The sequence below is a fragment of the Nicotiana attenuata genome, unplaced genomic scaffold (genome assembly GCF_001879085.1).
Source record: "Nicotiana attenuata strain UT unplaced genomic scaffold, NIATTr2, whole genome shotgun sequence".
Lineage (NCBI taxonomy): Eukaryota > Viridiplantae > Streptophyta > Magnoliopsida > Solanales > Solanaceae > Nicotiana > Nicotiana attenuata.
Window position 1 is genome coordinate 190,835 of NW_017670694.1, and position 15,936 is coordinate 206,770.

The following is a 15,936-nucleotide window of genomic DNA, read 5'->3' on the forward strand; positions in this document are numbered from 1 at the left end:
AGTGGGTGAGTTGTGAATAATGCGTGGAACTTATGAGTTAAATCTTGAGGTGAAGATGTTATAATTTTGCGTTTAGTCTATTTTAAATACTCTTGGTGTGATGAGTTAGGAGAAATGTTTAAAAATGTCGTGTCTATAAAAAAAGTGTAGTTTGATTGCTCGAGGACGAGCAAGAGTTTAAGTGTGGGTGTTGATAAATGATGAAAGTGCATAATTTTGAGTATATTTGCATATTAATTCTTGTGTGTGTCGCGGGAGATTACATGATTTTCAAAGTGAAATATACTCATTATGTGTTTCTTATGTGTAGGAACGAGTTTGGATGATAAATGATCAAAAGATGACAATTCGACACAAAAAGAAGAAATTAAAGGAGTGGGAGCTCGTCTATTCTCGTGCGTGGCACGAAGTCGGATGCGAAAAAGGAGAAAAGTTAAGGCACAAAACAACGAAGTGAAGCAAAGGCACGGAGCGCTTCGCGAAATGGAAGAATTTCAAAAGCTGGATCCGCGTCAAAGTCCGCGTCTAGACGCGAAGGCAAACGCGGATCCGCGTCAAAGTCCACGTCTAGATGCGAAGGCAGACGCGGATTCCAGCTCTCCCATCCGAAGTTGGATTGAATAATTTCGCCCCTCATCAACCCTAGGTCATATAAATACATCCTAAAATACCACTTTGAAGGAAGAGGCACTACTTTAGGGTTAGACAACACCCTTGGAGGCAAGAACACGCTAGGAGCAAAGAGGAAGATTCAACTACGAGTTTTTCCCCTTCTTCTTCCTATTTTTTCATTGTTGGTTATGATTTTTAGTATTGTAGTTTTACATACTATTATGAATAGCTAATTCGTTTTCTAGGGTTTTGGTGAAACCCGTTGGGGATGAATTGGTTGTTATAAGTAATATAGATTTGAATTAGTTTAATCTCTATTTGTTCAACTATGTTTTGATTGTGGTTAATTGAAAGGATCCTCAATTAGCAGTTCCTATTTATTATGTATCTGCTTGAGAGAGAGTGCATATTTAGGTAGTTGTTTGAACAACATCACTCCCGGAGTATAGGCGAGAGTCATAACCGAGGGTTTAGAGGTTGGATTAGAGATAACGATACCTCGGGTGCGATCTAAGTGAACTGTAATGCGAATCTAGCTAGCGTAGCTTGAGAGAGTGCATCTAGTAAATTATCATAATTGCTTGAGAGAGATTTATGATAGCTGGAGAGTTCATGATTGATAGAAGCAACTAAGTCAACGCTATAAGAAACATACAACCAAGGAAATCAACAACGGGGGAAACCATTACCTTAGACCTTTATTCCAATTGTTTACAATTCAAGCATAGTTAGTTTTCAGCTGTTTATTTATTTTCAATCTTGTCTTCTTGGTGATATTAAACAGATACAGCTAAGCCTTAGTTCTCTGTGGGATTCGACTCCGGACTTTTAGGCCGGATTATATTTGCAGCGACCGCTTATCCTTTTTAGGACTAAAGTTGGGCGTGATCACCTATCGTCAAGCCGACATTTCCAAAATACTACCAACATTTAACAGGAAATGAATCAAGAAATTTTAAATAACTAAAGTCTTCATAAAACGGGGTAAAAACCCAAACACAAGTGCGAAAAAATAGCTCCCAAATCGGGGTGTCACTGAGCTCATGAGCATCTATACATCACCAGTCTAGAAAAGAAATGTCTATGAAAATCTGGATCAAAATACAAATAAAGAAAGGTTAAGGAAGGAGAAACAAGGACTGCAGACGGCAGGCAGCTACCTCGTAAATCTCCAAAGATCAACTGTACACGATATCAACGCCCACCGTGTTCGAAAACACCTGGATCTGCACACGAAGTGCAGGGTGTTGCGTGAGTACAACCAACTCAGTAAGTAACAATAATAAATAAGGAACTGAAAGATAGTGACGAGCTACACAATTAAAGTTTATTTTCAGTAATCTCAATAGGAAAGTAGACATGCTTTCAAATCCGGCAATTTAAGTCAATTCAGTTTATACATGCCAAGTTCAAGTAAAACCGGATACAATATCTCCCAGAAATTTCAAAACAGTGACATATAGCAGCTATGTGCAACAACAATGAAAGCAAATACAGCCTCTCAGGGCAACAGTCACTCAGTCTTTCTCAATAGCTCATCACTCGGCTCTCAGCCCTCAACACTCACACTCAATAGGTACCTACGCTCACTGGGGGTGTACAGACTCCGGAGGGGCTCCTTCATCCTAAGCGCTATATCGTTGCGACAAGCAACCCGATCCCATAATATTTAAATAGCCATAAGGCTTGATGCAACGTGCAACCCGATCCATATACATACAGCCCTCAGGCTCGTTGCAACGTGCAGCCCGATCCATATATATACATATAGCTCACAGCTCGGCACTGAGGCCCTAACTCAGTCACCAACCTCTCCAGTCTCTCGGGCTCTCAGAAATCATTAAAAAATCAGCCCAAACACAGATACTATAATGTATCAACAAAAAACAAGAAGAGACTGAGATATGATACGCAAGTAAAACCGTGACCGAGTACAAGAAAGCAATTAGCAAATAATTCAACAAGTACACGACCTCTATGGGTCCCAATAGTGTCACGGCCCAAAATCCACAAAGGGTCGTGATGGCGCCGGATACTGCTGTCAGGGAAGCCAACCAAATTACTTAATCAAATTTTTGTTTTAATACTTTTGAAATCTAGGATTTTCCTTCAAATTTAGCAATTTAAAAGATAATTGTCTCAAATCAAATTTAAATGATAAGCAGTTAATACACAATACTTCAAACCATCCCAGAACCCGGTGTCACAAGTGCATGGGCAATTTCTAAGAAAAATCAAATAAAGTACAACAACTGTCCGGAACACAATATTGGACAGAAAATAAATACAGATAATTGAAAGAGACTCTGCTGACTGCGGGTCGCCTCAAGAAGTGCAGCTCACCTAAGTCTCCGTATCCACCATGCTGCTACGCCCAGTAGGCCACTAGAGTTACATATACCTGTGCAACAAAAATGCACAGAAGTGTAGTATGAGTACGAAAATAACGTGTACTCAATGGGTATCCCATCTAATCTCGAAGAAGTAGAANGCCGTCTAGGCAAGGTGACACTCCTCGGTCGAGAGCCAACAAGTGCATAAGATTTTATCTAATTTTTGACTCGCAAGAATTTGTACCGCCCCAAGAGCATAATCATAAGCTTGAAGCAAAACTTGGGGTTCAATTCATAAGCTCGAGGTGGAGGCAAAAAGTGATTCGCAACGTGTCGCGACGTTAAATCAAGCGCTTGTTGGGAGGCAACCCATCTTTATTGCTTTCTTTTATTTATTTTTTATATATATTTTTTAATTGTATTATTTTTGTAGTGTCAATTTTTTATTTTTTTAGGATAATGGAAAGCAAAGGTATTGGAAGGATGCAACGACAAATCAAATGGTTGGAACTAAGTGTGAGGTACCCGCACGAAGGACCAAGCCTAGGAGAAGTCTGAGTACCCCATGAACTGCTAGTGCTTCGGCCTTTGGCCTACCAGGGAGTTTCTCTTACCCTTTTATGGTTATGTTGTGCATTGGGGACAATGCACAATTTTAAGTGTGGGGTGATGAGATTGTCTGGGTGACTTTTCATGCTACTTTAGCTGTATTAGTATCAACCGCTTATCCTTTTTCAAAACAGTGCACCTTTCTCCTTATTTAATTAGTTCCACTCAAAAGCCAAACCAACCACCCCCCACTTTAACCTTTACAAAGTTCATAAACAATTCAAGTGCTCATGAGATGTTATAATGGTTCAAATAGATGTTCAATTCAAACAAATAGGTAAGGCTTGTAATGTGGTTGCCAAAGAAACAGGATTACAGGATCAAAGGGGTTAACTACGATGCATAATAATTAGGCGGGTAAAATATACATATCTGGCTCAACAAAGAAATGCCTATATCACTTCCTAGACTGAATAAAACTACTATTTCGCTTGGCAAACACACGGGGAAAGTTCTAGGCATCAAATGCAATACACAGAATATAACAAATCCTTACACACACATGGCACATAACTCACTCAGGATTGGTTTCATCAAGACACTCTAGTCAAAGCAGTTAAGCAAAGTTAAGATCATACAATTTAAGGTACTTATACAAGAGTCAGAAACTGAGCCTAAGCGTCACAGCCAAAGTACTCACTATTCTCAAGGCATAACCAAATAAAGAGATATTGTTTCAATTCAAAACACAACACAATGGCTCCTACTCCCAAAAAAACTAACTACACCCGGTTCAAATAAAACCCTTGGAAAAGAACCGCGACACAAAGAAAAACCAAGGGGGAATTATTACACTACCTACAAAGAAAATCTTTTTTTTAGACTTAAATCCCTCAAGAAAATTGTCTAATAGATCCATCGTCGGGAAAAGTCCAATCTTTTAAAAAAATACTATTTAATTAAACTAATACAGCTAAAGTAGCATGAAAAGTCACCCAGACAATCTCATCACCCCACACTTAAAATTGTGCATTGTCCCCAATGCACAGCATAACTATAAAAGGGTAAGAGAAACTCCCTGGTAGGCCAAAGGCCGAAGCACTAGTAATTCATGGGGTACTCAGACTTCTCCCAGGCTTGGTCCTTCGTGCGGGTACCTCACACTTAGTTCCAACCATTTTATTTGCCATTGCATCCTTCCAATACCTTTGCTTTCCATTATCCTAAAAAATAAAAAATTGACACTACAAAAATAATACAATTAAAAAAAGATATATAAAAAATAAATAAAAGAAAGCAATAAAGCTGGGTTGCCTCCCAACAAGCGCTTGATTTAACGTCGCGGCACGATGCGAATCACTTTTTGCCTCCACCTCGAGCTTATGAATTGAACCCCAAGTTTTGCTTCAAGCTTATGATTATGCTCTTGGGGCGGTACAAATTCTTGCGAGCCAAAAATTAGATAAAATCTTATGCACTTGTTGGCTCTCGACCGAGGAGTGTTACCTTGCCTAGACGACCTTGAGAAATCCAAAATATAAGGCTCATCTACCTCTTCCTTGGACTCCTTTTTATGCTCATAAGGGTGAATTTCCATTTCACCGTCTGAACATAATATAGAGAAGTGTTTGGAATGAGGCCCAACGTGCTCAAATACATGAACTTCAAGATTTTTAACCTCCTCAACACCAATCACACTAGAGTCAACTAAATTTGTATCTTCAACGTCCTTGGTTGACTCTAGTATTACTTCTTCAACATTGACATCCTCAAATTCTAGTTGGCTAGGTTGTTGATGTTCTACTCTAACCTCCCCAATTAACACCTCAAATTCATGCTCTTCTTGGCTAATATCCTCAATATTGGCTTGTTCAGCATTAAAAGCTCCAACCACTTGACTCAATTGAGCCTCCAACTTGCGAATAATTGCCTCTTGCCTTTCTATGTGCAATTGTTTCTCATTGTTTTGTTCCAGAAGGCACTTTAGCATATCCTTGATCTCCTTCAGGTCCGCATTTCCAGGTTCTTTGTTCCTATTAACTTCACAAGAAAAGGTAGAACCATCATAGTAAGGGGTTGGGGAAAATAAGAAATATAAGCACAACCATGGAGGTGACCATTTTTACCACCACACACATCACACACATTCCACAAATAAGATTGAGTTGGTGCACATAACTCGCTCTTAGGAACGTTTTGAAAATTTTGCCACGGGTGGTTTCCTTCACAATATGTATGGAGATCAATAGTAGAATTATCAACACCTAAATTCCCATAATTCCAAGATGCCATGTTTCTCAAATCAATAATTATAAAAAAAATACAAAAAAAATAAAACAAACTAAAAGTTCAAACTTGAACCCTAGCAATATATACAGCTACAACTACACCGTTAGTTCCCCGGCAACGACGCCAAAATTTGATCACGCCCAACTCTAGTCCTAAAAAGGATAAGCGGTCGCTGCAAATATAATCCGGTCTAAAAGTTCGGAGTTGAATCCCACAGAGAACTAAGGCTTAGCTGTATCTGTTTAATATCACCAAGAAGACAAGATTGAAAATTTTCTAAATTATAATATTAAGATTTTTACATCTAACTAATTAACCAACAAATACTATAAAACGGTAAAATTATCAACTAACGAGACAAAGGTTTGGAGACTAAATTAAGGAGGTCTAGAGTTATGATTTCCCCAATTGTTGATTTCATTAGTTGTATGTTTCTTATAGCTTTGACTTAGTTGTCTCTCTCAATCATGAACTCTCCAGCTATCATAAATCTCTCTCAAGCAATTATGATAATTTACTATACGCACTCTCTCAAGCTACGCTAGCTAGATTCGCATTACAGTTCACTTAGATCGTACCCGAGGTATCGTTATCTATAATCCAACCTCTAAACCCTCGGTTATGACTCTTGCCTATACTCCGGGAGTGATGTTGTTCAAACAACTACCTAAATATGCACTCTCTCTCAAGCAGATACATAATAAATAGGAACGGCTAATTGAGGATCCTTTCAATTAACCACAATCAAAACATAGTTGAACAAATAGAGATTAAACTAATTCAAATCTATATTACTTACAACAACCAATTCATCCCCAACGGGTTTCACCAAAACCCTAGAAAACGAACTAGCTATTCATAATAGTATGTAAAACTACAATACTAAAAATCATAACTAACAATGAAAAAATAGGAAGAAGAAGGGGAAAAACTCCTAGTTGAATCTTCCTCCTTGCTCCTAGCGTGTTCTTGCCTCCAAGGGTGTTGTCTAACCCTAAAGTAGTGTCTCTTCCTTCAAAGAGGTGTTTTAGGATGTATTTATATGACCTAGGGTTGATGAGGGGCGGAATTCTTCAATCCAACTTCGGATGGGAGAGCTGGAATCCGCGTCTGCCTTCGCGCCTAGACGCGGACTTTGACGCAGATCCGCGTTTGCCTTCGCGTCTAGACACGGACTTTGATACGGATCCAGCTTTTGAAATTCTTCCATTTCGTGAAGCGCTCCATGCCTTTGCTTCGCTTCGCTGTTTTGTGCCTTAACTTTTCTCCTTTTTCGCGTCCGACTTTGTGCCACGCACGAGAATAGACGAGCTCCCACTCCTTTAATTTCTTCTTTTTGTGTCGAATTGTCATCTTTTGATCATTTATCATCCAGAGTCACACATAAGAAATACATAATGAGTATATTTCACTTTGAAAATCATGTAATCTCTCGCGACACACACAAGAATTAATATGCAAATATACTCAAAATTATGCACTTTTCATCATTTATCACGGTCCGCGCTCCATTTCATGTGGACCGCAGTAGAAGCCACCGCGGCTGCACACCATTCTGTGCGGTCCGCATTGCCTGAGTTCAGAGAGCTGGAATTTTGTGTTCAGAGCCCTAGTGCGGCCGCACACCATTTTGTGCGGTCCGCACTAACCCCGCAGGGGTATTTTTGTCCAGACATTTTAGCTTAGTATAAATAGCTTCTTTTCCATTTTTAGGTTAAGAAGATAGATTTTGTACTGAGCTGCGCTCGTGACTTCCGTTTCTTTAGCTATTTTGGGCAATTTTATCTTCATTTCAACATTGAATCTTCTAGTTTATCTTAGCAATTAATTAATATGAGTTGTTTTTATCTATTTCTTTGTTTCTTTCTCTAATTATGAGTAGCTAGACCCATCAGCTAGGGTTGTGGCTCAATCCTAGTGTGGGTAATTGATGGGTCTTGTATTTTAGGGCTTGATTGACTATGAGTGTTTGATGTTTGGGCTAATTCCATGTTTAATTGCTAAATTAGTGGTTGCAAACACTAGTTTGTATTTAGTTGACTTTTGCTCTTCTTGAGAAAGAGAGCATAAGTCTCTAGAATTAGTCCAACAAGGAATTGGGTCGTACTCAAGAGAACTGATATCCCCAATTAAAGGGTTAAATCGAGAGATCGTAATACCCGACTTGAACCTTAATTGCTTGTGCAAATTTGCATACCCAATTGGTCTTGAGAAAGCCAATTCGGGCAAAATCACTCGAACTACCGAGAGGTATAGAGTGAGTAGAATCGAGCAATGGTTATATCATACTCCCCAAATGTGTCAATCTAGCTTTAGATTCAAGAATCCGCCAATTGACCACCTAGGCTAAAGTCACTACCCCAGTGCCTTTTAATCATTTGAACAACCTGCAATAGTTTAATCCTAGCTTATAGTAGTTTAATTGAGCATTGTAGTTTATAGAATTAGAATCATAATTAAAACCCAAAAATGTGTAGAAGTGAAATTTGGAGCAAACACACAACTCCACTTTAGATAGACACCCAACTCCAATATCTAGCTCTCTGTAGAATTCGATCCCGATCACAAATCGGGTAAAAGCTGCTTCGACCTCTCTCGCTACTTAATAGTAGTGCAGGGTTGGTCTTCTGAAGGCCCAGCTGAAGGTAGTGATGAATACTCCACCTCTCCCACAGCTTCAGTATTCGGAGAGGGTGCAGTAGGAGATGAGGAGGAAGTAGGAGGAGAAGGAGATGTAGGAGAAGGGGGTGAACCTCAGGTTGGCGGGATTGCTAGAACAAGAAACCCGGAGGTGTGGCAAGACCGATTTGTCAGTGAGGTAGCTTATCACAAATTTAGGGAATGGTGGCCGGTGAGGAAGTTAATCCCGGAGAGGAGTTTTGTTGATAGAGATTTGCTACCTCACAACCCCAATGTGAGGAGGCAACTTAGGGAGAGAATTGGCTGGGAGTACTTTTTGAGTGATTGTGTAGAGGCCAATGAGCACTTGGTCAAGGAATTCTACGCCAACGTTGCCCACATCAAAAAGGGCACCAAGGTGACCAAGGTGCGAAACCTGAAAGTATTGTTCGACGGGAAGTCAATAAATGATTATCTAGGCTTTGATGAGGAGGATGGGACACTCTATATGGCAAAGATGGAATTGGGTAAGGAGGTCCGTCCCTGGTTGGAACAGTACCTGGCAATCCCAGGTACCACCCCCGATTGGTTGAATGCGGGAGTCAAGATTCTGAGACGTAGTTTGGATTTTCTTTTAAGGGGTGGGTCTTATTTTGTTTGCTTGAGGACAAGCAAAAGCTTAAGTTTGGGGGTTTGAGTCTGTTTTTCTTTTCTTTTTTGCTTTTTAGTAGTTAGTGGTTAAGGGTGCCTCAAGAAAAGCTTCACTTGGGCCTAGCACATTTGCCTTTGATCTCATGGCCAAAAACAAATTGTTGTGTTTAGGATGGTGAAAGTCGTGACCCAGAGAATCTTGTGTTGACCGATAATCATCAAGTGGTTTTTCGGGACCATTGTGTGCTCAAATCTTATCTAAGGTTGTTGTGGCCCCCGACTCTGTGTCTTTAGCAATCCCATAGCGTGTGTGGTGATAAATTGCATTGCAAGTCCAAGTCCCGAGCCAATGGTCTAGAACTTGCCCTGAATGTTTGTTGAGGAAAAATCCTAAGTGAATTTTGACTTGAGACACGATTATAGGCTCTCCTTGATCCAAATGATGGCTTAAACACTTTCATAGCCTACCAAAGATAAAATCCCTAGTCAACCCTTTTGAGCCTTAAACCTTTTTCCTTCAAGAACCATGATACAAGCCTTTACTCGTTCTAAAAGATACCCTCTCTTGACACCCGATCTTTCCTTAGCACATGGCAAAAGTATAAGTTTGGGGGGAGAGACGAGGATTGCAACAAAGTGGTAAAAGGTACATAATGAAGAAAAGGAAAGGCAATGAAAAAGAAAGAAAAGCAAAAGGACAAAAAGAATACTCAATGTGGAAAAGAATTAAAAAAAGGGATTCAAGAAAAGCAAAGAATGAAATGTGTGGAAAATTGAGAAAGGAAAAAGATTTGAAATGTATAAAAAAGAGTGACAGTGTGTCTCTCTTACCCCTTGAAAGAAGTGAAAAGACTCAAAGAGTCAAGTGAAATCTGTGCCAAAATGAAACAAAAGAAGTGCTTAAGGGAATATGGAACCTACTTAGACTAAACATTGCCTACCCGGAACCAAAAGCCTTCACTATGTCTCCATAAAAGCCCTATATGATCTCTAGTTGAATGAAGCTTACATTAGTGGTGACTCACATAAGGGGCAAGCATATGGTACTTAGTGCCGGACTTGTAACTTTTCTTTGAGAGGGATGAGTGAATTTCCATTAACCTCGTTCTGAGTGCCACTATTCTAAAAGTGAGGTTTGCTTAGGGAGAGCCGAGGATGTGTGAGTTTGGGTTCCACAATGACTAAAGTAATAGAAAGAGTCCTTTGATGTGTTGAGTCAACTCTTGATGCTCTTGTGTCACACTTGATCCATGGTGTTTTAAAAGAGTAAATGTTGTTAATGATTCATGTGTATTGAGGGCAATTGTTAGTCCCAATTGATGCTAGTGAGGTCACTTTAGGATAGCTGAATTGTCTTGGATTTTCTCTTAAGGGGTGGGTCTTATTTTGTTTGCTTGAGGACAAGCAAAAGCTTAAGTTTGGGGGAGTTGATAACTAGGGATTTTGATACATTTTATACTCCTCCTTGCTTATGTTTTGATTAGAGATTTTGTACACAATAGTCCCAAAAAGGCTCACAAGTTGTGCTTGATTGCAGGTTTGATCAACAAGGTGACAAGATATCAAAGATCAGCTCAAAAGGAGTGAAACTTGCACAAGTATCAAGGCAAGACAAAGCTCAGGCAAAACAAGGCCAGTGCGGCCGCACACCATTCTGTACGGTCCGCACAAGTGAGGTTCAGAAAGTATGCAACTCAGGCAAATCAGGCAATGCGGCCACATGGGATTTAACGCGGTCCGCACTGAAGTTACTGCGGCTGCACTCGATTTAGTGCGGTCCGCACAACCAAGAATCAGAGAGTTGCTATTTTCGGAGATTGAAGCCAATGCGGTCCGCGGTCCATTTCATGCGGACCGCACTAGAAGCCACGATGGCTGCACACCTTTCTGTGCGGTCCGCATTGCCTAAGTTCAGAGAGCTGGAATTTTGTGTTCAGAGCCCTAGTGCGGCCGCACACCATTTTGTGCGGTCCGCACTAACCCCGCAGGGGTATTTTTGTCCAGACATTTCAGCTTAGTATATATAGCTTCTTTTCCATTTTTAGGTTAAGCAGATAGATTTTGTACTAAGCTGCGCTCGTGACTTCCGTTTCTTTAGCTATTTTGGGCAATTTTATCTTCATTTCAACATTGAATTTTCTAGTTTATCTTAGCAATTAATTGATATGAGTTGATTTTCATCTATTTCTTTGTTTCTTTCTCTAATTATGAGTAGCTAGACCTATCAGCTAGGGTTGTGGCTCAACCCTAGTATAGGTAATTGATGGGTCTTGTATTTTAGGGCTTGATTGACTATGGGTGTTTGATATTTGGGCTAATTCCATCTTTAATTGCTAAATTAGTGATTGCAAACACTAGTTTGTGTTTAGTTGACTTTTGCTCTTCTTGAGAAAGAGAGCCTAAGTCTCTAGAATTAGTCCAACAAGGAATTGGGGCGTACTCAAGAGAATTGATAGCCCCAATTAAAGGGTTAAACCGAGAGATCGTAATACCCGGCTTGAACCTTAATTGCTTGTGCAAATTTGCATACCCAATTGGTCTTGAGAAAGCCAATTCGGGCAAAATTACTCGAACTACCGAGAGGTATAGAGTGAGTAGAATCGAGCAATGGTTATATCATACTCCCCAAATGTGTCAATCTAGCTTTAGATTCAAGAATCCGTCAATTGACCACTGATCACGCTCAACTAAGTCTCACAAAAGACTATGCGGGCGTTGCAAATATAATCTGAGTATTATTACCCAGAGTCGAACCACAGGGAACTAACCTATCAATCACTACTGTCAGATTTACTAAATTCACACAATCTATTTTCCCAAAATTTTTGATTCACAATGGTTGATTTTCTAACAACTAAAAATTCAACAGCTGAAAATTAACTAAACTTGATGTGTAAACAGTAGAAATAAAGTCTAAGGCAATGGTTTCCCCCGCTGGTAATTTCCTTGGTTGCACATGTCTTATAAATACGATTTAGTTGTCTCTAACAATCATGAACGCTCAAGCTATCATAATTCTTTCTCAAGTAATTATGATAATCTACTAGACGCACTCTCTCAAGCTACGCTAGCTAATTTCACAATACAATTCACTTAGATTGCACCCGGGGTTTCGTTATCTCTAATCCAACCCCTAAACCCTCGGTTATGACTCTCGTCTATACTCCGGGAGTGATGTTGTTCATACAATCACCTAAATATGCACTCTCTCTCAAGTAGATACATAATAAATAGGAACGGATAATTGAGGGCCCTTTCAACTAATCCACAATCAAAACATAGATGAACAATTAGAGATTAACAACCAAGTTCAATTATATTAATAAAACAACCAAGTCATTCCCAACGGGTTCCACCAACCTTAGATTAAGGTTTTTAGCTACTCATGACAATGGGGAAATAAACTACTAAAAGATTCATAATCATAAATTGCAAGAAAAATAAAGAAGAATAAGAGTAATGATGTTTTGGGTGATCTCTCACACTTGTTTTCCTTGCCAAAGTACTCACTAAAATATTACATGCCTCCCTTGGGCGAGTTCTATTGTTTAAATAGGGTTTTTGGGCTAAGAATTCCGTGTTTTGCACTTCAGTCCCTCAATTTTACGCCTCCTATCGCGGTCCTACCGCGGTTACGCTAGGACCGCGGCCAAATGACCTCTCTGAATCTGCAATAGCTTCTCGCCGCGGTCCGACCGCGGTTACGCCGGGACCGCGGCAGTTCATCTCCAGTTCTGGCTTGTGCACTTCACATGGTGCACTTGGCGGATATTATGCGATTGGCCTCTTTTTCCTCCATAATTGATCCCAAAAGTATTCCATAGCCTTCTTTTATTGTATGTAACCTGCAAAACATGAAAAGCACTAATAAGAGCATTTTGTTATCACTTTTACCATAAAAACTCTACAAGAAAGTGGTGCTTTTAGGGCTTAATCATAGTTCAATTTACCTATTATCAGACGATTATAAGTAAACCGTCACTCCAGCAGAAGCAACATATATAAGATGCCAGGGCTGAAGAATTAAAATACACATGATCTGCTAATAACACCAAGTCAACCAAAGAGAGAAAGAAATATGTAAATTTTTTGTACATTAGCAGCTCATAAATTAGTGGCAGTGGTACATGCCAAATAAGTTAGGCGTTGAGGAAGTTAGTCCATAATCTGATCTTGGACTAAAACAAGTGGAGTATATACAAATGTGCTTTCGTACTCACGAAATGGCCTTCGTACTTGACCTTGTCTTCTTTTTTCTGTTGAGCTCTAAGAAGAGTTCAGTTGATCACTCTTGTTTAAAGTTTAAAAAAAAAAAAAACCGCAGAAGCAAAAGAAGGTTATTCCAAGATTTGTTTTATAATTACTTCATATGTACATTTGTTGTCAGTACAGAAAATTAGTTTAAGCCCTTATCCCTTATATTGAAATACTTCTACGAGTTATTGTGACATATATTGTCACACTGAGTGGTTGTAGCCATTCTTATTGTTTCCTTGGTCCTATTTCAGATATGGCTGAACAGGGACAAGTTCGAATTACTCCAAGTGGGAGTTCTCGAAGTCAAGGAAGGGGACAATGTAGAAGGGTACGTCGTCGCAGGACTTATTTCTATAACGATTCAGACTCGGAGCCTGAAGTCATCAGGATTGTCCCAAGGGCGAGACAAAATCAATTAAGGGATCGAAGGGCTGAACGAAGGGAAAGGGAAAAGAAATTTAGAGAGCTTAGGGCTTCACTAGCTGAACATATTGGAAATTATCAGTTTACCCGAGATGCACTAATTGATGCTATTGACGAAATTGAACTATCTGATTGGGAAGCCTTAGCAAATTTAGTAGATTCACTTGGAGAACCTTTAGGTAGTATTTTAACTGAAGTTTATCACGAGGTTTGGCCAAGTGAACCTTTTTGGGTTTATGTTCTTAAATTTGAAGCTGAGTGGGAGAACCGTCTCTACAACTACTTGTAATTTGTTTAGTTAATGAAACTTTGTTATTTGTTTGCAAGATTACATGTCATTTTATTTGTTTGTTTTTAATATGTGGCAATTAAAACAAGTATGACATGATATTGAAAATCTTGACAAGATACACACTATGAGAAATGATTTTATAAAATATTAGTTGAACATTTAGTTGTAGATGATGAATGGAAACGTAGTAACCTTTCGATTCTATACTAAGTATAAAATTAATATTTTATTTAATTGATTTGCCTAAGTGTGTATATCACATGCGAGAATGATGAGTAATAAATACACTTGCATTATTGTTTCATTTAACAGACTATGGCATCAAAAACTATCATTGCTGCTTAAACAAGGGTGACAAACTGAACGGTGAAAATTATAATATTTGGAGCCGTACGATGTGGTATGTGCTGGAAGAGCAAGATGCTCTTGAAGCCATTAACCATGTCATGGTTTGCCCAGAGGAGGGTAACACCGCCCAACATAGGAGAGATCTTGAGGCTTACAATTCTTGGAAAAAGAAAGATGCCACTGCTCGTGGAATCATTGTAAGCTCAGTTGTGGATGATTTCATTCATAAATGTGAACAATTCCCTACTGCTAATGCCATGTGGGCGCATTTGAGAGAAACATATGGGGGTACAACTGTAACCCGCCTTAGACAGCTGACTATCAAATTTGACACTTACAAAAAGCATCATGACCACAGTGTCAAACAACATCTAAGAGTGATGTCGAATATGATTGCTCAACTCAAAGGTGTTGGCCATGTTCTCTCTGACGAGCAGCAGGTTCAGGCAGTGATTCGGTCTCTTCCCAATAATTAGGAGCATCTGAAGGTTAACTTGACCCACAATGATAGTATCAAAACTTTTGCTGATGTTGCCCGTCATGTGGAGCTTGAAGACGAGCGGCTTAGTGCTACTAAAGCTGTACCTAATGCCTTTGTGGCAGAATCAAGTGGTAAAAAGAGATCAAGCTTCAAGCGCAAGAGAAACTGGAAAAATAACGGAAAGGGTAAGGAGACCGGAGAAGGATCCTCCAAGAAAAGAAACAAGCCACATTTCAAGAAAGGAAAACGGTTCTATAAGAAGAAAGACAAGAGCAAGATGAAATGCTACAATTGCCAAGTCACAGGGCATTTTGCTCGTGAGTGCACTGAGCCGAAAAAGGTAGCATTTAAAAATGCATCTCTTAGTGCTATATATGTTTCTAGCACTGTTTTACTAACTGAATCTTATCCTGTGTGGATTGTAGACTCAGGGGCCACCGACCATATGAGCCGTGATAGAGAAGCATTCATAGAGTTTCGTCGAGTTTCACCTGGATCAAAGCATGTATTTGTGGGAAATAATGCAAAGCTTGAAGTCAAAGGGATAGGCACTTGCGGAATGGACATGCGTGGTGGCCGATCTTTGATGTTGCATGATGTCCTTTATGTTCCAGAGATTCGACGAAACTTAGTCTCTGTGTCTGTTCTTCTAGATTTAGATTTCAAGTTGAACTTTAGTCGCAGTGGTCTTAGGATTACTCAAGACAATGTTTTTTATGGTTTTGGACATCGTTATGATGGTTTTATTGTGTTAGATTGTAATCCTTCTACGTATAACTATTAAGTTGACCGTTGTGTTATGGCATGTTATTCTAGTAACAATGAAATTGATGTTATCACATGGCATGCAAGATTAGGTCACTTAGGGCAGGATCGAATGAATAGATTGGTTAAGGAAGGACATTTGGGTTCTTTCTCTAAAATTAAAATGCCAACTTGTGAAAATTGTCTTGCCGGAAAGATTACACGTAAACCATTTGGAAAGGCTAAGAGAGCCGATTTTCCATTGCAATTAATTCATTCTGACATCTGTGGTCCAATGAATGTGAGGGCTAGGTCTGGTGCTTTATATTTCATTACGT